General features: G+C 34.5%; 1 pseudogene; it reads left to right on the forward strand.

Annotated features, from left to right (window-relative positions):
• LOC149224075 (pectinesterase pseudogene) overlaps nt 1–15,655 on the forward strand; it is a 25,491-nt pseudogene extending 9,836 nt beyond the window's left edge.
• The last annotated feature ends 6,090 nt before the right edge of the window (nt 15,656–21,745 follow it).

Here is a 21,745-nt window from a genome sequence, read left to right on the forward strand (position 1 = left end):
AAATCTGATCTGAATATTGATGTATTTCTTCAACAATTTGCTTCATTCACTCCATTTACCCTCACTCACTGAAGCAATTTTTCTCACAACTAATTCTGAAGCATACTCACACTATGTTACCTTCTCTTCGTCACATACACACACCATCAAAGCAACCAATAACATTATTCTTTTTTTCACATAGGTAAAAGCCAAAATATTCTCAACATATCTCCAAGTGAATACCAAAGGAAAATACCATGGTTATGCCAATACCAAGGAAACTTGTACCATGGTAATCTCCAAACCAATACCATGGGAAAATACCTTGGTTATGTTAATACCAAGGACACATGTACTATGGTAATCTCCAAACCAATACCATGGTTATGTCAATACCAAGGACTCATGTACCATGGTAATATCTAAAACCATACCATAGGAAAATGCCTCAGTTATGTAAATACCAAGGACACCTGTACCATGGCATCCTCCAAACCAATACAACGGGAAAATTCCATGGTTATGTCAATACCAAGGACTCTTGTACCATAGTAATCTCCGAAACAATACCATGGTTATGTCAATACCAAGACTATCTTCACCAAGGTAATATCATGTGCCGACCTCCACACATGTACCAATACCATGGTAATGCCAATACCAAGAATACATGTACCATGGTAATACTTCTACAACATCATCATCAAGCCAAGAAAAGGCAACACAACGCAACACCATACTACCATCAAGCTACATCATCAAAGACTGACATGAACGGTTGACATCAATGCCAACATAACCAACTCAATGCCAACGTAACTAGACGCAACCATGCTACAAGGAATGCCATCAACATATCAACTAGACTACATAGGGTTGACATCAATGGCAACATGGGCTAGCTACCATCATGAACCAATGCCAACATCAGCCAGTTGGAACCATGCACACCATAATGCCAAAAATACCCCCCTTTGGCATTGACGAAAACCACACAAACTCTCTAGCCCATCATCCTCTATCACTCCCCATTTGACATCAATGGAAAAGGGTTAAATCCATCTAATAAGGTAGCAAGAATTGAAGCGCAAACACTAGAGAAATACATCTCTACATGGATGAAAAATTATGTATATCAATCAATAATGATACTCTCCATATCAACAACAAGCAACATGATGAACCAGTTATCATCTAGAGGAGAATACCAACCAATAACTTCTAGTAGCAAGTAACAATATGTAAACATAAGATAACCACAGGCATCCTCAATGAACATCATGTAATAGCAACTATGAGCAGCATCAAGTATATGCGACAATATGCACATAAGTCTCCAGCCAACACTCTCCGCATAGGAGCATCATCAACCTCTCTACTCATACCATGAGGTCAAAACCAAACAATAAAACCATAGCATGAGGCACATCATGAATTCCTCCAAGCGGACCATAATGCCAATAATGGATGTCTAAAATAAATAAGAGAAAATAAATTCTCTCCCTAAACACATGCCCTCTCCAACATCAATCCATCTTGTAGTGAATCGCTTTCGCTGTAAGCAATGCTTCCTTTTAACAAATAGAAGCCCCATATGGACTAAGACTCCACATGACCATGACTCAAGTGACATATACATTGATAAATGCATGGTTGTAGCAATGACATAAAAACCTCATACGTGAATATTACATGACCTTATGACCCATGACTACAAGACCAAAAGATAGTATGATTCATATACTTAGCTCCATGAGCATATTACATAGATTTTCAATCAATTTCATTGTTGTTATGATCATCTCCTATGGACCACTGAATCAAAAATATGATACATTATGATTATTGCATCATCATTATCCCATACATATGGCTGCAAAATGACTCCATAACGCTCCTCCATAACATGCTTAGCACCATGTTGACTCAACATACTATTGACTGGACTCTCAACCGATACATAATGATGAAACAATAAGAAATACATGGTTGTAGTAATAACCATATAACAACTCATACATGTTTGGTCCATGCCTCAATATATCTCTATGCATCCTGTACCAAGTATCTTATTACATGCATGGTTGTACAACTTTTCAACCAACTATCATTGGAGACCAAAAACATATATATGGCTAAAAAATTTACTTCTTTCACTCAAAAAATATATGTGAGGAAACTACAAATAACTGAGTGACAAACAATGAGATAAATTTCAAATAACTCAAGTAAATCCCATAACATGGATAGCTCCCCCTAAGCTCAATATACCTCCAATATGCAGGTTGACACTGTACTCATCATAATTGTTTTTATAATTGTCATACACCCCCTCACAAGGTTATGAACCTTTCATAAACTCTCTAGTCCTCTATAAGCATAAAAGAAATAATCATGGACTACAGGAGGGGATGTTCTTCATAACTTGAAGAGTTGTTGCTCCTTCTTTCTCCATATAGTCTTTGACTGCTTATTTTCTTCCTTCATTGGTTTACTACTAGGTCCTCTTCGTTTTTGTTTCTTTTGTTGATTTTATTTGGGATAACGGGGTAGCAAACAATCTCTTGCCATATGGCCAAATTTATGACATGTGTAGCACTCCACATGGCTAAGATATGAAGCAAGAGGATCAAATCTCTTGCTACTCATGTCAGGTCTATACCTTGCATTAAATGTTCTCCTCCTCCACCGATTGGACCTGCAATCTATTTCCTTATGTCCAAATAGGTGACATGAGTAACAATAACCATAAAAACCATGATTACACCTATTGGCCAATCTTCTTGGCTACTGAAATTGCTGCAAGCTTGACTAATTTGATCTATACATTCTTCTCTCGCAATTAGCAACAACATGCCCAAATTTGTGATAGTTGTAACATTCTACTTTATGCGCAAAAGGAACAAAGGGACTTTGGTTCCTTTCGAATTTTACAAATCTGTCATGATCTTCTCTTGGAGAAAAATATTTTCTGAATGTATGAGCTCCTTGGGATTTTATTCTTTGTTGTTGTTGGTTCTGCTGCTTGATCTATTGCTGGTTTTGCTTCTTATTTCCTTGGTTTGTACTCTTGCTGCTCGTATTGTTTGTTGCAAGTTTCTTGGGTTATTCTTCTTTGTTGTTTTTTCCTCCATACAAACTAGACTAACGATTTTGAAATCAAAGACTAGATTTATCCAATGGTGATCTCTCGATCTTAGGAAAACCATCCAACGCCACGATGCTCTTCTCCATCTTTTGCTGCTTTTTCAACGACACACTTCGGTGTCTAATCTCTCACATTCATTTTTATTTTCTGGTATTTCTTCCTAATTCCTTCCTCAACTTTTTCTTATCCTTCGAACTTAATCTTTAAATTAAAGTTTAAATTTTAATTTTATAATTTTTATAATTTAATTTTGTAAATTTTTTTATATAATTCAAATATTTTTTGATTTTGATTTTGATTGTTTTGAATTTTTTTTAACTTTTTTATTTTAATGTTTTTTTTTGCTAATTATATAATTTTTTTTCTTAAATGAGGTTTTTATTTTTTATTTTTATTTTAAAATGGTTTTTTTTAACTATATTTTTCCTTTTTATTTCATGTTTTATTTATTTTTTATTTTCATTTTTCATTTTTATAAGTTAATTTTGGTTTTTTTTTTTTGTTTTTTAAATTTTTATTTATATTTAATTTATTTTTTGTCATGAATTGAATTGTCCTCTTGCCACCCTAGCGGGTTGGCCTCGGGTTGGCCAAGGAATTTATTTTTTAAGCTTTTAATTTTCTTTTATTATTATTATATTTTATTTTTGAAACTTTTGTTTTCTTATTTTTTTATTTGGTTTTTTTTCTTTTCCCTTCTTTTTTTTACATGGTTATGGTTAATTTTTTTATTTTATAGTTTTTTTTGTCATTTCTATATATTTCATATTTTTGTCATGTTTCTTTATGTTTTATTAATATATTTATTATATTTGATATTTTTGTCATGTTTTTTATTGTCATGTTTTATTAATATCTTTCTTATATTTCACATTTTTGTCATGTTTTTTTATGTTTTATTACGTGTTATTATTTTTTATTTTTATTTTTTGTGTTTTTTTTTTCAATATTTGAATTTTTGTTTTCTTAAGTATCTAGCAACTGGATCCTATTATGTGCAATTTGATAGTTGATTTTAAAATTTTCATTATAATTAATCAAGTGTGCACCCACAATGTGTTAATCTCATGATTAGTCTTTAATTGTTCACTACAATGAGTTGAATTCACTTACACTGTGTGTCAATTTGATAGTTGATTTTTAGTTTTTCTTTGCAATGTATCAAGTTGTCTTAGGCAAAGATTTTAAAATTGTTATACATTTCACATTCATAAAAAATAGTCTTGGTATAATAACTCTTTCATTCAGTGTTCATTTTAAAAGTCTTTTTAGTCATAAAAGTTTTTCATAACCTTGAAATATTTTGAAAACTTAAAATTGTTTTGTAGTCATAATTTTTTGTTTTAATTCCATGGTTGAAAAATTGTCAAGATTTTAATGTTTTTCTAATTCGTGATATTTTATCATTAATGCTATGGTTGAAAACGGTTATAAGTATTTTTTCTTAGCAACATGTCTAAAAATTGTTGAAATTTTAAAGTTTTTCAAATAAGCAATATTTTAAATTTAATGTCATGCTAAAAAATGGGTGGAATTTTAAGGCTTTTCAAAGACACGATATTTTATCTTTAATGTCATGCCTGCAAACCGTTGGAAGTTTAAATTTTTTCAGAATCATGATATTTTATTTTTAATGTCATTATTAAAAAATGTTTGAGATATACTCTGAAAAAAAGACGTTATTCTTGCATCAACACTTTTTGATTTCAAGGTGTTTTTTGCACCAAACAAAATGGTTGTTATTGTTTTTTACTGTTATTTATAAAAAAGATTGAAAGTTTACTTCGAAAACAAATTGGTGATGTAGAATCAACACTTTATTGTCGAGTTGTTTTTTCATATTTTTGTGGGGTTTTTGGGTTCAAGTACCTGTTTTGAGGTAATAGTTCTCATTTGATCGGTAACTATGTTCAAACTCAAAAGCTAAGGAATGATTCTTCAATAGTTCTTTGAATAGTAAGCCTTTAACTCTTTACACCACTGAGCCTACACCATGCTCAAACCCTTGATTTGAATATGCGTATGAACTTCCTCACACAACTCCGCACGCAGATGGATCTCTGTGTTTCACAACTCCATGTTTACACAATCTTTCACACAACGCTTATGAACAATGACAAGATAGGTGGTTGATCGGCTTTGAGATGCCTCTTCCTCACAAGGCTCAACCTATTATCAGAAACTAGAAGACTCATTGAGTGAGCTTCATCCTTACATTACAAACATAGAAATTTATACACAGATCCACTACAGTTATTCACTCATTGTTATTTATTATCTACCTAAATCTGCTGACTATAGCCACTCTTCGCCGATTAACACGCTGACTACAGCCGCTCTACGCCAACTAATACTGTCATATGGTCAGACGTGATTAATGTTCTAACACCTTCCCTTAATCACGATGACCTAAAATTTAACTTTGCCTGTTGGTCAGTCTCAGCTAGGCTTACAATTTCATTTTTGACTTCTTGCTAAGGGTCCATGCTTGTTCCAACGATGGCTCTTTTGAGCTCTACATAAACAAACGACCACAGTGCTCTCTCCTCATTTCGTCGCTAGAACACAGAAATCACATTCATCGGACAACTTCAACCAATTCGACCTTCACCAAAGACTAAACCCGCTGCAAACCGATTTTTTTACAGCATTCAAAGAACATGAAGAACACAGAGCAACAACAGCGTTCCAATCTTCACAGCACCACAACGCTACTCAAACAGTGCTCAAAAAATAATTGTCTAGCAATATTAATGCAGGTCGCTTCTCCAGGAAGCTCGTCACGGCTCCAACGCTTAACACACAGTCTCCTCCAAGATTCAAAACAGCGGCGCTTCTGCGGCTCTCCTCGGCCCTGCAGGCTCCACACAGGGTGCTTCAATGATTCTCTTTCAACAACACTCTGCAACAAACAGCATTTAAAAAATATTCCAGGTGGCACACAATCCACCACTCTTCAAACACAAATGGGATCTCGCTCCTTGAGACCTTCACACCACCGAGACCTCTTTTAAGCAGCCCAGCAACACAGGACTCAACTTGTCCTCAACACACAAGACTCGACATGGTGATTGACACCCTGGGAGACGCACATCAAGATTAACCACACCGCTCCGCCTCACCTCGCACAGTCTGCACTTAACACAACACTCTTCTAACTCAGATCCGGCCTCACGCAGACACCACTAGGCCTTCATCACAGCTCACTTGAGTGAGCCAACCACTGGCTGAACACATAGCTCCCAACTATATGAGCACACAGCTCCCAACTAGATGAGCACACAGCTCCACCACATGCACAACTCCTCAAATTCACAGCCACACCATAACGCAGCATAGTTCTTACAAACCTATCTTTGCAGGCGGCAACAAACCCGAGCTCAAACCCTCAGCTCCGATACCATATCAGAAACTGGAAGACTCATCGAGTGAGCTTCATCCTTACATTACAAACATAAAAATTTATACACAGATCCACTACAGTTATTCACTCACTATTATTTATTATCTACCTAAATCTGCTACCTAAATCTGCTCACTATAGCCACTCTTCGCCGATTAACACGGTGAATACAACCGCTCTATGCCAACTAATACCGTCATATGGTCAGACTTGATTAATGTTCTAACACCTATCACCATTATTTATACATCCATGAGCCGAAGCATCAACTGTTATCTCAAGCGACTCCTACCCACTATTAATTACCTGGCCGACTAATACTTCACTCTGCGTCATATAAACAGGTTTGCGGTCACAACCGTCACGGACGGACGGGGTCATGATTAATACTCTAACAATTTCTATGTAATTTCTACATATTAGTTTCTGTATACTCACTGCTTGGAGGAGACATAACGAAACAAAAATAGTGAAATTTCAATTTTAGATATCACGCGACGTACATATTCACGGAATATGATACCTCTGTTATTGGAACCCATGTAGTTATCTTCACCATCACCGAAGCAAAAGAAATCGACTTCCACTTTTGGGATACGATCGAATATATCAATCGTTATCTGACTTACCTGGCGGTGCGAATCAAGATAACATTACGGTCAATCGTTAAATTTTTAGATTATTAAAAATAAATAAGTCGAAAATTAAAATGATTTTACGTTTTTACATGAGTGTAACAATGGAGTATGTTATAACACTGTTAAGCGAAGGTTACAGTTGAGCACTCCAAGTCTGTCCTCAATCGATAGAACAATTTCATCAAACGTAGATGCCATTCGGGTATTTGCACAGCGTATGAAGAGAGAAGTGACCTTAGAGTGGAACATAAGCAAATAAATCTTTTACCAATTTACGTAGATGCCATTAGTACATTTGAACAACGTATGAACAGAGGACTGACCTTAGAGTGGAACATAAGCAAATAAATCTTTTAACCATTTCAGATTTGTTGTCAAAAAAACCAAGGAAGGCAAAAACAGGAAATGATTAATGACTTTTCGGAAAACGACACGGGAATATACTTACTCTATTTACCTAAATGTTTGAAAACGGGAGGCAATTTAGGTTAGTTTTCTTAGTTTATATATATTATATAATGAATATAACACAAAATATTTTTTTAATTAAATGATAATTAATTTTATTAATTTTTAATGGTATAGTATAAAATAATTAAAATTTTGATTTTAAGAAAAGAGGATTTAAAATTTTTATTTTTTTATTAAAAATATTGTGTCTATTTTTATATTTAATAATAAAAAAAATATTGTGCATACGTTTTCTATTTAATAATAAAAAATTATCGTTATTGTTTATGTAAAATTATTATTAATTTAATTGTATTTTATAAATGAAAATTTATCATTATTTGTGTTATTAAATAAATTTAAGTCATTTAGTTGACTTCTAACTTTTTTGTGATAGTGTTTTTTGTGAATTATGTGATAAGGCTAATATTATTATACTCTAAAATAAAAAATTATGTCGATTAAACAAAATGTAAATGAAGGTAAATTAGTTTGATCCATCTTAACTCCAAATTTATGAAATATTTAGAGGATCAAATTTTTCAACACGTAACCTTATTTTTTTTCTTTTAAATATCTAATTGACTTTGTTAAAACATTCATATAACATAACATTACAACATCTCTTCCACACCAGACTAAAGAACGCGCAAATACAAATGAAATATATATATATATATATATATATATATATATATATATAATTGAAAAATATTATATAATGATTATGATTAAAACAAACTATATACTGTAATTATTTTAATTTATTCTTAAATATGGTTAAAAATTAAATATTTTTAAATATAAACACTTTTTCCCCAATATTTATAATTTAAAAAACTATAATTTATAATATAATAAAAAATAAATTTATTCTTAAATTTAATTAAGAATTAAATATTTTTAACTGAATATTTATAACTAGAAAAACTATAATTAATAATATATATAAAAAAATTTTTTAATGAAATATCTATTCACATTGCCGGTAGAGGTTTCGTCTTGTGACCATTGGATGATCTGTTAAGTCGTCGTGCTCTTGTTAACCAAAGGCCATGGAAGGTTCCTCATAAAAATTATAGTGGCAGCGGGTAAGATTCAACCCCACGTAACGCAAATAAAATATCACTGGCATTCCCGATTTTGCTAATCAACCAAAAAAAAATATCCACTCACATCACTTTTTCCATCCTCCAATATTATATTTCTCGTTTCAGCGTTTTATTTCATGCCACACTTGACCATCAAAAGTGTTTTCCTTATCTAATATTAAATACCATTGGAACTTTTTCAATCATTTAATGCATGCAGCGAAACTTAAATTATATTAATTAAGCAATTTGTATGTTACTGGTGATGCTTAAATTGTGTTTTGTTGGCATATGTTACTGGTGATGCGTAAGTCTACTGTAATCATTTACATTGTAAGGGTCTAATAAGACACAGGACAATTCGAAGCTTCGACGCATTTTTCTGTACAAAAGGATTGTAACTTTACATGTTTGAAAATTCTCATGCAAAACTTAAGGTTGAAAGATTCAGCCCTCACTTTTAAATCCCAATGCAATTACATAAAGCCCTCAACTTCATTTACATGATATTACTTTTAAAAACAAACTTCATCTACAGCATATTACTTTTAGAAACCCCAAAAACAGCGAATACAAGGCGAGCTAAAAGAAACGTTTTCAACAAAAACAAAATGTTATAAATCATAAAAGATTTTTCTAGACTGAACGAGAGAGTTTTCAAATGCCTTCGAATGGAGAATGGTAGTGTTTACTTTTAAAACCAGACCACCTCTTGTTCGCTAGATATACTGCTATCCTCTGCGTTATTTGAATGTTCCTTTAAATATATAGTATTAATATATGTATTCATTTACACATATATAGTATTAATATATGTATTCCTTTGTGTAAATGATTGAAATATATGGAGTTAAAGAACAATAGATGTGTTTTGAATCTCCCGAAAGTACTCCAAGGAAAAATGTTGATACAGTTTTGTTTCACATCTATTTATCATAAACTTTAAAAGAAAAACACTAAATGTTCGTAATTGAAACACTTTATTGTTTTCAACCAAAAAAAATTAATATCATATAATTTCTAAAATTATATTTAGGAAAATGTTTAAAATTATATCATAAAATTTCATTTGATATCATATAATTTCTAAAATTATATCATAAAATTTTTAAAATTATTTGTTTTTAAGTAGCTCAGAATTTTAGAAAATCAAAATCATTTTTTTGTATTAGGTCGGAAATTTAGAAAATGAAGATCGTTAAGAAAACAACACCCTATTACCTATATAAAAGTAATTATTTCATGCAACTACATTAAAAAAACCATATTTTATTCTTATTCACAATATCCCATGCTCTATCGCAATTCACAATGACATAGTCCATATAGGTTGTTTTACCTATATCAAATGAAGAAACATTTTAATATGCTAAGACCCTTGGATGCACATTACAAAAAAAGGATTTGCATGTCTTCAGTAGCACTAGCATTCTCACAAGCATATACCCATGCTAGAATCACAAAGAAATTTTTGTATGCTTTCACCAAACAATTATCACACTATATTTCTATCGAACACATTAAGACAAAACGAAAATGCACTCTCTTCCCCGAAAGAACATTTGTTTAGAAGATGATTGTTAGTATCATCATAACTCTTAAATAAAAGAAATTTATTAGGTTTAACTTTATTTCTTTTCTATATATGATCACATGTAAAGTTTTTACTATTCAGTAGAAACAACATAAAAACTTATTTGATAGACGAATAAATTTAAATATTTTTATGTAGCATCACATAGAATTCTTTTGAGATTCTTCATAACAAGCTATTTAAACATTATAGTAGAGTCATCCAAGGGATTCTTTGACAAAGTAATCTTATCAACTAGCTCCATATATCTCACATGATATTTGAGTTTTTCCACAAATCCACCCCGAAATTTTTGTTTGATCCTCCCCTCTAAATTCAAATCTTACCACTCAAAGTTATTATTTCCCCAATATAGTGGTCAATTAAGATAAAAAAAATGTTTTATCATGGAAACTTTTCCTAAAACCCTAAAATATTTTGCACTTCGTCCACCAATTGAACATTCACCCAATTCCCCATCTTCTACAATAAACTACCTCCCATTTAAGAGACTCCCACGACCATTGATTTTAATATAATTCAGACATTGTGTATATCTTCTTATATATATATATATATATATATATATATATAGATAGATAACATTTGGATCTAGAGACTTACTTTTAGAGAAATTTCTTTACCTCATGGAGATAATCTTTGTAATAATATTATAAACATTCTTATAGAGAGAAATATGCTTGAATTCTTCAAATGTATAAGGCTTATTACTCTCTACTATGAGAGAAATAAATGTAGCATTAAAGTTGGCTAACACTATCCCATGGAAAGTTGTTTTCTCATAGTTTTCATAAGACCCCCTTCAATGAGTTTCAAGAGGAACAAGCATAATTATATTTACTAACCATTAGATCCTACTCTCTTTCTCCTTTAAGACAATGAAGAACTATTTGAACTTATACATTACAATATTTTTAATTAGAATTAAAATATGAGGTTCATATATAAAACTTGAAAAAGAAAAAGTCATTAACTATCTCTTCTTCTTTGTAAACATTCCCAAAGTGATGTATACCAACTCTTAATAAATCCTCAATGTTTTTCACCTCCACACCATATTATCCTATTATTTTCCAAAGGGAATTTATATCTAAAAGTTTCCTTCCCCTTTAAATTTCCATTTCAGTAACGCTTAGGTTTTTAGCCTGATGTTAATTTCTTTAGGCTAAAAAGCTACCTATTATGGCTATTTAAAGGGGATGAAAACTTTTGCATGTATAGAATGGATCCAGGCACTTATATGATATAATACCAAACCATATACTTGGACGAACATCCGATCCTTTTGTTGTGGTGGAGGAGCTAGCACCATTATCTACCTTCTTTGCACCCTTTCTCAAATGCTTCCTCCTAAATTAAGTACTTTTGGTCAAAACTCTAATACTAAAACCCTAAATCAAGTTTACTTTACCTCCAATAACCTTGGTACTAAAGTGAATCCACTTAGATAAAATTTTACATGCATAAACGCCCTCATCTACCTTCTTTGCACACTTTTTCAAACATTTCCTCCTAAAATGAATACCTTTTATCAAAACACTATAAATAAAATAATTAAAAAACCAAAATTAATTTAATTTTACTTCCAAAATCCTTGCTACCTACCTAAATTCACCTTGCAAAAACCATTAGACCTACATTAATTTATATTCCACTTACATAAAAATTACATATACAAAGTGGATATAAAAATTTGAATGAAAAGCCACCAAACCTATTCTTGGGTTATCATCCCCGCACCACCATTCGTAAAAAGTTGTTTTCGTGAGAGGACCTTCGACACAATCCGTTGCTGCCACGCGTCTAGTGTACAACACTGAAACCACCAATTCCCCGGACATTAAACATCATTTGGCTTGTGTGAGCTTGGTGTGCAAATTGCGTCCGATCAGGTCAACGGACATAGATCTCATACAACCTGCCAGAACGTTATTTTTTATTTTACCGCCGTCTTTCATTTAAAGCATTTAATGATTTGTCATAGTCTTAGGTAAAGTTTTTAATGTTTTACGGCATGTAATGATTTTGGTTAACCCATATGGAGTGTATGCGTTGACCTGTTGTATTGCATTGCACACGGGGATGAAAAAAAAGGCAGAGCACAGTGCGAATGGGTTTTTATTGGACATGGAATGAAAATAAATTGGGTTCGCAGCAGCGAATAGAAATCAGGGGAGATGCACAGCAGTGCATAAGATATGCATTTGTATTTGTAATGGTTTGTGTGTGTTGACTTTGGATGATATAGCACACGGGATGAAGAAAAGAGCTCGCGGCAGCGAATGAAGAACAAAGGAAATTTTGAAATCAAGATGTAATGTGCAGCAGCACAAAACTAATGTAAGTCATTTTTGTTGTTCATGCCATATGAAAATTACACAGTGCAGTGTGAATTTTTGAGGGAAAAGTAAATTGAAAATGCACAGCAGTGCGAAACAAGAAGTGGATATAAAAATTTTTGTTTTGCTGGAGGGTTTTGTAAGGGTTTTATAATACGCATGAGCGTATAATGAAATTGTTTTTACAGTAGTAAACTTATGTAAGAATTTTTTATTCTACAGCGGTAAATGTAAAAGCTCTTTTTACAGCAGTAAAATGTGAATGAAGATTTTACACAGCAATGTAAAAATCTTTTGTAAAAGAGAGGCAGAGTAATTTTTTTTGTGAAAGTTTTTGGTAAATCCCTCTGAGTGAAAGAGGATGAATGTTGCATCAGGCATTATGTTTTTAATGAAAACAAATCATTTTGTGGATGTGTAATACTCTGTTCTCAGAATTATTTTTTTTAAGCTTCCCTGTGCAAAGATCCTGTGGAGAAAAAAGAGCATTGCCTCTGTGTTCAGTGTTATTTGTTTGTTTTTGGGATTTTACCAGAAAAATCCCCAACATCCTTGACATCGTTGGTGTGTCAATGGGAACTCCTGTTACTTCCACTGAAGAGTAAAGTCCCCGACGACCCCAAAGGTAGGAAGGTATGGTCTAATTTAGTAAAGTCGGTCTGTAGCCAGACAAGATTTCCCCACCAATGTGTGTCATCTTTGGCATCATATCGTGGCTTCGAGACAGCATCACCCGATATTTTGATAAGTTTAGCCTTGACGGAGAGCATGGAACAGGCACAACATGCTTACGAATTGTCCATGAGTCTAGACAATGATATGATGAATGAAAGAGAACGGGCGGCATGGCAAGATTGTGTTGAGCTTTTTCAAGATACGTTTGACAGTCTCAACATTTGTTTAAGCAACAATTCAATCAAGAATGACATCCCAAATTTTCTGAGCGCGGCTTTGACGAACCAGGAAACCTGCTTGAATGGTTTTCGTGACTTCAATTTAACAGACAGCAGTAATATAAAAGCTCTGATGTCCAGAGCTGTTAATGTGTCAGAATTAACGAGCAATTTGCTTTGCATGTACAAGCTTTCCAGCTTCAAAAATCACCGTCTGTTGAGTTCAGAAAGAGAGGAGTTGGACTCTCACTACAGTCTGATCGAGAGAGATGGTTTTCCAGGATGGCTATCAGCCGACGACCGAAGGCACTTACAATCCTCCAGACAAGCGCACGTCATTGTTGCCAAAAATGGTTCTGGCAATTACCTGACGATCACCGAAGCTGTAAACGCCGTGCCTTCCGAGTCCAAGAGGAGACATATCATCTACGTCAAAGCCGGAGTTTACAAGGAGAACGTGGACATATTGAAGACCAAAACCAATTTGATGTTAATTGGCGATGGCAAGGACCGAACCATCCTCACGGGAAGCAAGAATGTTTTAGATGGTTCAACTACGTTCAAGTCTGCCACTTTGGGTAAGAATTTAAAATTGATTTTTGGAATATACTTTCTTATATTTATACATTGCTCTGGATATTGTTCTATTGGATTAATATTAAATTGTATAATTGTTTTGTTTTTTAAATATATCATTACAAAAGATTTTTAATTTATTTTATTGTACAAATTAAATGTTTTTGGCATAAAGTGAGAAAAATCATGATATTGAAATAAAACTTATTTACAAATTAAGTGAAAATATAACTCATTATATTGCACTAAAATTTATGTGCTGAGAATAAATATCTATAGTTGAATATTGTTATATATATATTAAAATTATATATATAATAGAGAAATTATATATATATATATATATATATATTTTAAAATTATATATATATATAATAGAGAAATTATAATTTAATATATATATATATAATAATAAAATTATAATATAATTAATATATGATTTTGCCCGTTTGTTTTGTTTGTTATGTGTGAAATGACAAACTGCCTGTGTGCAATAGTTGTTTCTGAATGAGGTTCTAATGTATAACTTATCAAATGTATTTTGCCTTTATGCGATAGTTGTTTCTGAATCAGGATCTAATGTATAACTTGTCAAATGTATTAACGGTTCTTGTTTTTCCCATATTAAACGAAAAATTGTCTTTTGTGCGGTAGCTTTTTCTGGAAGAAGGTTCATTGCGAGAGACATGACGTTCGAGAACACCGCTGGACCTCAAAAGCACCAGGCCGTAGCACTTCGAGTAGGCACAGACTTCTCGGTGGTATATCGTTGCAGCATCAAAGGATACCAGGACACTTTATATGTTTACTCCCTTCGCCAATTTTACAGAGAAGTCGATATCTATGGAACGGTTGATTTTGTCTTTGGCAACGCAGCCGTGGTAATCCAAAATAGCAATATCTTGGTTAGAAGGCCTATGAGACAACAAAAGAACATAATTACAGCTCAAGGAAGAACTAATCCCAATCAAAACACCGGAATTTCCATTCATAATTGCAGGGTAAGCCCAGCTCCCGATCTGCAAGCTGTTAAAAAGTCCATCCAAACGTACCTCAGAAGACCGTGGAAGCAATACTCTCGCACAGTGTTCATGCAATCCATTCTGGACGATTTGATCGATCCCGCCGGTTGGTCCGAATGGCAAGGAAGCTTTGCGCTTCAAACATTGTACTATGGCGAGTATATGAACAGATGCGTCGGTGCAGTAACAGCAAGACGTGTCCATTGGCATGGATTTCATGTGATCAAAAGTGCCACTGAAGCGGCTAGATTCACAGTTGGCCAATTCATTTTTGGTAATTTGTGGATTCCTGCTGCAGGAATTCCCTTTATCCTTGGACTGATATGATGAATATCACAAAACCAGATATCTGATATTCATTTAAATGCTATCATTAAGCGACCCTTCCTATGTCCAATGTTCCAGTCTGTATCCTATAGGACGTGCATAATAATTCTGCCCGTGCAAAAGTAGTAAAGAAAATAGTGTAGTACACATAACTTTCTATGCCATTTCATTTGTTACTTTCTCCAGAATGATGCCAAGGAATCCATTATAACAATAATTAAATGTCAGTTACAATCTATTCGCTTCATTTATATTTCTATTAATTTAAATTTAATTGAATGATGGGTTAAGGATGTCGTGTGATTCATTTTTTTATTATTATATTAATTATCTTTATAAAATATGAAATGGAGAAATTATGTATTAGTTTTATCGAATTAAATCATTTGCTTGCCATTTCAAATAAATACAACTAACTCATCATTCAATAAGATAGACCAATAGCTTATTTTAGTGAAAAGCTAAATGATGCAAAAAGGAAGTATTCTTCTTATAATAAAGAGTTTTAGGCAGTTGTGCAGGCATTCAAGAAATGGAGGCATTATTTAATGTCAAAAGAATTCATTCTTTATACAGATAACCATGCATTACAGTTTATAATGCAGCAGCCAAAGCTCAGTCAGAGACATGCTAAATGGGTAGAATATCTTCAAGGCTTTCATTTTGTGTTGAAGCATATAACTGGACAGTCAAAAAAAGTTGCAGATGCCTTAAGTAGAAGAAATGTATTGCTTCAAGAAAGTCAAATCCAAGTGTTGGGTTTTGATTTTCTTAAGGAATTATATGAGACCGATTCAGATTTTAAGGAGGCATTTGAGGCTTGTAAAAATCCTGTTTTGGCGGATAGGAGCAAGTGGCTGGACTATTTCCTACAAGATGGACTGTTATTTAAGAAAAATTAGCTGTGCATACCAAACTGTTCAATGAGAGAGAATTTAAACAAAGAGAAACACAATGGAGGACTTGCAGGGCATTTTGGTATAGAGAAGACTTTTGAACAGCTCAACAGATTTTATTTCTGGCCGAAAATGAAATCTGAAGTGGAAAAGTATGTAAGAAATTGTAAAGTCTGCCAATATGCAAAAGGAAGGAGCCAAAACATAGGTTGTATATTCCATTGCCAATTCCAGATAGGCCTTGGGATATGGTAAGTATGGATTTTGTACTGGGATTACCAAAGACTCAAAGAGGTTATGATTCAATCTTTGTTGTAGTGGATAGATTTTCAAAAATGGCACACTTTATTCCATGTTATAAAACTAGTGATGCTTCTCACATTGCTAATTTGTTTTTTAAAGAAATTGTAAGATTGCATGGATTGCCCAAAAGCATTGTTTCAGACAGGGATTCAAAGTTCGTTGGACATTTCTGGAGAACACTATGGAAGAAGCTGGGGACTAAATTAAGTTTCAGTTCTGCCTATCATCCACAGACTGATGGACAGACTAAAGTTGTGAACAGAAGTTTAGGAAATCTTTTGAGGAGCCTTACTGCAGAACATCCAAAGCAATGGGATCAAGTGTTACCACAAGTTGAATATGCATATAATGACTCACCAAAGAGGAGCACAGGACAGAGCCCATTCCATATTGTTTATGGAATGCATCCTAGAGGAATATCTGAATTAAGGAATTTGGGAAAAGAAGAAATGAGAAGTGCAGAAGGTGAAGACTTTGCTTCAAGAATGCAGGCGATACACGAACAGGTGAAACAGCAGCTGCAGGATAGCAACATCAAGTACAAAACCAGAGCAGATATGAAGAGAAGAAAGGTGAACTTTGAAGTTGGGGACTTGGTTTTCGCACATCTCCGAAAGGAGAGATTTCCAAAACGGGAGTATAATAAGTTAAAATCCAAGAAAATTGGACCGTGCAGAATACTGAGGAAATTCTCTGCAAATGCTTATGAGATTGAATTACCACCTGATGTGGGAATATCACCAATTTTTAATGTTGCATACTTGTACAAGTATGAGAATGAAATTGCAGATGATACAACATAGGATCAAGAGACTCCAGAGATTAACTGGGTAAAACAGTTATCCACAGCAAATAATTTACAGCCAGAAAGAATTCTGGACAAAAAAGTGCATAAGAAGACAAGGGGATGAGAATACTTCCAGTATCTGGTAAAATGGAAAGGACAGCCAATCGCTGACGCTACTTGGGTTACAAAAGACGTTCTACAGAAACTGGGCAAATCTGTAGACGAGCTCATGGACAGAAGCCCATGAAGAATTTTGTCCTCAGGAGTCTGATGCGGGAGCATGTGACTCTGAGGGAAAAAGTGTTCCAACTTATTCCAAAAATCCAAAAGAAATCTATAGGCAAGGGAGTGGGGTCCTTTAGCCTGCAATTTCCATGTTTTTTTTAGTTAAAAATAGGATAAAATAGAGAATAAAACATGTTATTTATGTCACAGATGGATAAGTTGTAATAAAGCTTTCACGCTTTAAATCATTCCTGTAAAGCATGCTTTTGTAATGGATAAGGTCTGAGAAGGCCTATCCTTTAATTATAAATAAAGAGGCAGCGATACTCTCAGCAGAGAAGAGAGGAGCGGGTGCCAAAGCATTATTACTTAAACTTTTCTCTCGGCGTTCTTAATCCAATGGGTTCTGGTAATATGTATGCATAATTTATCACTTTGTGTATTGACAGTGTGAAATTGTCTTACTATTTCCGCATGATACATCTACTGTGTAACTGGCATTTGGTCGTTTTCCTTTTCATTTATGCGTCCGCAGGCCCTTAATTACATTTTATAAGTTTCGCATATATTTCAGTTTACTTTAAAGATTCATACATTAAGCAGACACTGTAGCGGACGTCAAATACTATTTATATTGGTTCATACCCCACCGGGTCCGAACCAAATATCGCGTCGGAAGGGAGAGAGGGCCTTAACATTGCGAAAGCTCCAATATTCCAGAGCTGAAGTGGCATATCAAGTGCAACCTATAAGGATTTCAGGTCCGAAAGGAACCCGTAGCACGACCAAGTGAGCGAGCTCCGAAATCCGGAGCCGAAATACAATAGACTAGAGTTTAATGCATGTCGGGTCTGCAAGGCCCATTACATTAGCAAACTGCCGAAAGGGGAACCGCCAATATAAATCGGACCCGAATTCAATATAGGGGGGACTATAAGAGGCGTTGGGTCCGCGGCATTTCGGAGGCCTTGCACCATTAATCCGCCGATAGCGACTACCGATGCGATATCGCATCGGAGGAAAACGAAAGGGACAATATAAGTGCCAATAGTGTTTTAAAGTAATTCCTTTGGAATTATTGCCGATAGTGTATTGCATAAGTCCTCCCATAATAAAGCTGCCGATATTGTTGGGTGTATAATCCCTCTTATAAAGCCTCCGATAGTATTTGGGGTAATTCTTTTAAGAATTACCGAATAAAGCCACTGTTTGTTAATTAAGCAAGATTAGTGGGTTTTTAAAGAAACAAATGAAGATATCAGTTTAATGACTGATACGCCTGAAGAAGGAGAAAAGGGAGTTGAGGCTGACATAGTAGAGCTTGCTGCCAGATTAGGGAGGTTATCCCTAACGCCTGCACCCACGCCATCATTAGTGGTATCAGAGCCATCAACTGACATTGAATTGAATCTCAGGAGCGGGAGAAGGATGGCTTTTAGAGTTGGAAGAGGACAAGGACGTGGTGGAAGAGGACGGCCTGTTACAAATGCTGAATTAATGGAAACAGTAGAAGAGCTGCGAACTAGATTGGATGCGTTAACTTCAGATAAAAACATAGATGATGGGGATGTCAGTGAACCCGAGGATGAACCTACAGAGGAGGACGCTATATAGGTTACTCCTGAGATGAGGTTCTTTCATTCAGTATTGAAATCCACAGCCAGGCCAAAGACCGAGGTACCAGTATACGAAGGAGGACTGAATCCAGAGAATTGATAGACTGGATCAATTGCATGGAGAAATTCTTTGATTATGAAGAAACAGAAGATGAGAAGAAAGTGAAGTTTGTTGTCACCAAGTTAAAAAGCCATGCAGCACTCTGGTGGGATGGTGTGCAGACAGAAAGGAAGAGGCTTGGTAAGCAACCAATCAAGAATTGGAGCAGAATGATAACAAAGTTAAGAGGTAAGTTTTTTCCAAGTAATTATCAGCAAACATTGTTTAGACAAATGAAAAATCTTAGACAGAGAGATTTAACAGTAAAAGAATACACAGAAGAGTTCTATAAAGTGAGCATAAGAGCTGGAGAAGCCCAAGATAAAGATGAGAAGGTGGCCAAATATATGAATGGCCTCAGGATGGACATTCAGGATGAGATAAGTTTGTTGTCTCCTAAAATAGTAGAGGAAGCTTATTAGATAGCACTGAAAGCTGAAGAAAAACGCATGAGGAAGCAGTCTGCCAGAGGGAGAGAGACTTTCAGAGTAAAAGGAAGTCAAGGTGGTAGAGAAAGATCTACAGCACCTAAAGAAGGAGCTAGTAGTAGCTCAACCCAGCAAGCATCCACAGGAGGTGATGCAAGAGGCAGAGGGAGTTTTTCTAGAGGAAGAGGAGGCAGAGAAATAAGATGTTACAGATGTAACAAGCTGGGACATAGAGCTTTTGAGTGCCCAGAGAATGCAGAAACAAAGCAGAGGAATGCAATTGTTGCTCCAACTGAGGGAGAGATACCAGTGGCAGCAGTAGCAGAAGAAGAAAATACACCAGAAAGAGGAGAATCTCTGGTAGTTAACAAAGTTTTACTTAAGCCAGCAAAGGAGGTGGCTGAACCGCCACAAAGGAAGACTTTATTCAGGACAGTGTGCAAAGTTCAAGGGAAATGTTGCCAGATGATCATTGATAGTGGCAGCACTGATAATTTGGTCTCTACAGAAGTAGTGGAGAAATTGAAGCTGAAGACAATGAAGCATCCAACACCTTATAAAGTGTCATGGTTGCAAAAGGGACATCAATTGTTGGTAAGTGAACAGTGTGAAGTGGAATTTCAAGTGGGCAAGTATAAAGATAAAATTGTTTGTGATGTAATGCCAATGGACATGTGTCACATATTGCTTGGAAGACCTTGGAAATATGATAGAGGAGCCATACATGATGGGAAAAGAAACACCTACAAGTTTGGAAAGGATGGTGTCAATCATACGTTGTTGCCTCTGCAAGAAGAAGATGTACCGGGAAAGAAGACTGATCCAAAAACTCTGTTACTTGGAGGAAAGGAATACCTGAAGCAGATTGAAGAAAATGAGGTAAATTTTGCTGTAATTTGCAAGCCCAAGGTAATAATGACTTCTACTAAAGTTTCTGATTTACCCATTGAAATTCAAGAAATGCTGGAGAAATATTGTGATATTATTGTTGATGATTTGCCTAATGAATTACTGCCACTTCGAAGAATCAGTCATCATATAGATTTAATTCCTGGAGCAAGCCTACCTAACAAAGTAGCATATAGGATGACTCCTGCAGAAAATGAAGAAGTTAAGAAACAGGTGCAAGAATTGCTTGAGAAGGGACTGATTAGAGAAAGCCTGAGTCCTTGCGCAGTGCCAACAGTGCTGAGCCCAAAGAAAGATGGAGGCTGGAGAATGTGTACAGATTCGAGAGCCATCAATAAAATTAAAATCAGGTACAGATTTCCGTTACCCAGAACTGAAGATTTAATGGATTGCTTGTCTGGAGCAAAATATTTTTCAAAACTAGATCTTAAAAGTGGGTATCATCAAATAAGGATAAGAGAGGGGGATGAGTGGAAAACCGCTTTTAAGACCAATGAAGGACTATATGAATGGAGAGTGATGCCGTTTGGGTTGTCAAATGCACCAAGTACATTCATGAGGCTTATGAATGAAGTTCTTAAAGAGTTCATTGGTAAATTTGTAATAGTATATCTAGACGATATATTAGTTTATAACAGGTCCAAGGAGGAGCACTTGAGGCATTTAAATTATGTCTTACAGAAGCTACAGTAAGAAAAACTATTGCTGAATCTGAAGAAGTGTTCATTCATGAAAGAGGAGCTAGTGTACTTGGGATTTGTTATTTCAGCTGAAGGGTTAAAGATGGATCCAGAGAAGATCAAAGCAATTATGGAGTGGCCTTCACCCAAAAGTGTTTTTGAGGTAAGGATTTTTCATGGTCTTGCCAGCTTTTACAGAAAATTCATTAAGAATTTTAGTAAGATTAATGCACCTATTATTGAGACCACAAGTAAGTATAAATAGCCATTTAAATGGACTGCTGAAGTAGAGAGGAATTTTCAGCCGTTAAAGAAGAAAATAACTTAAAAGACTGTTT

Source organism: Pinus tabuliformis, chromosome Q, assembly GCF_031772625.1.
Source record: "Pinus tabuliformis cultivar Carrire ecotype Pingquan chromosome Q, CPIR1, whole genome shotgun sequence".
Taxonomy (NCBI): Eukaryota; Viridiplantae; Streptophyta; class Pinopsida; order Pinales; family Pinaceae; genus Pinus; species Pinus tabuliformis.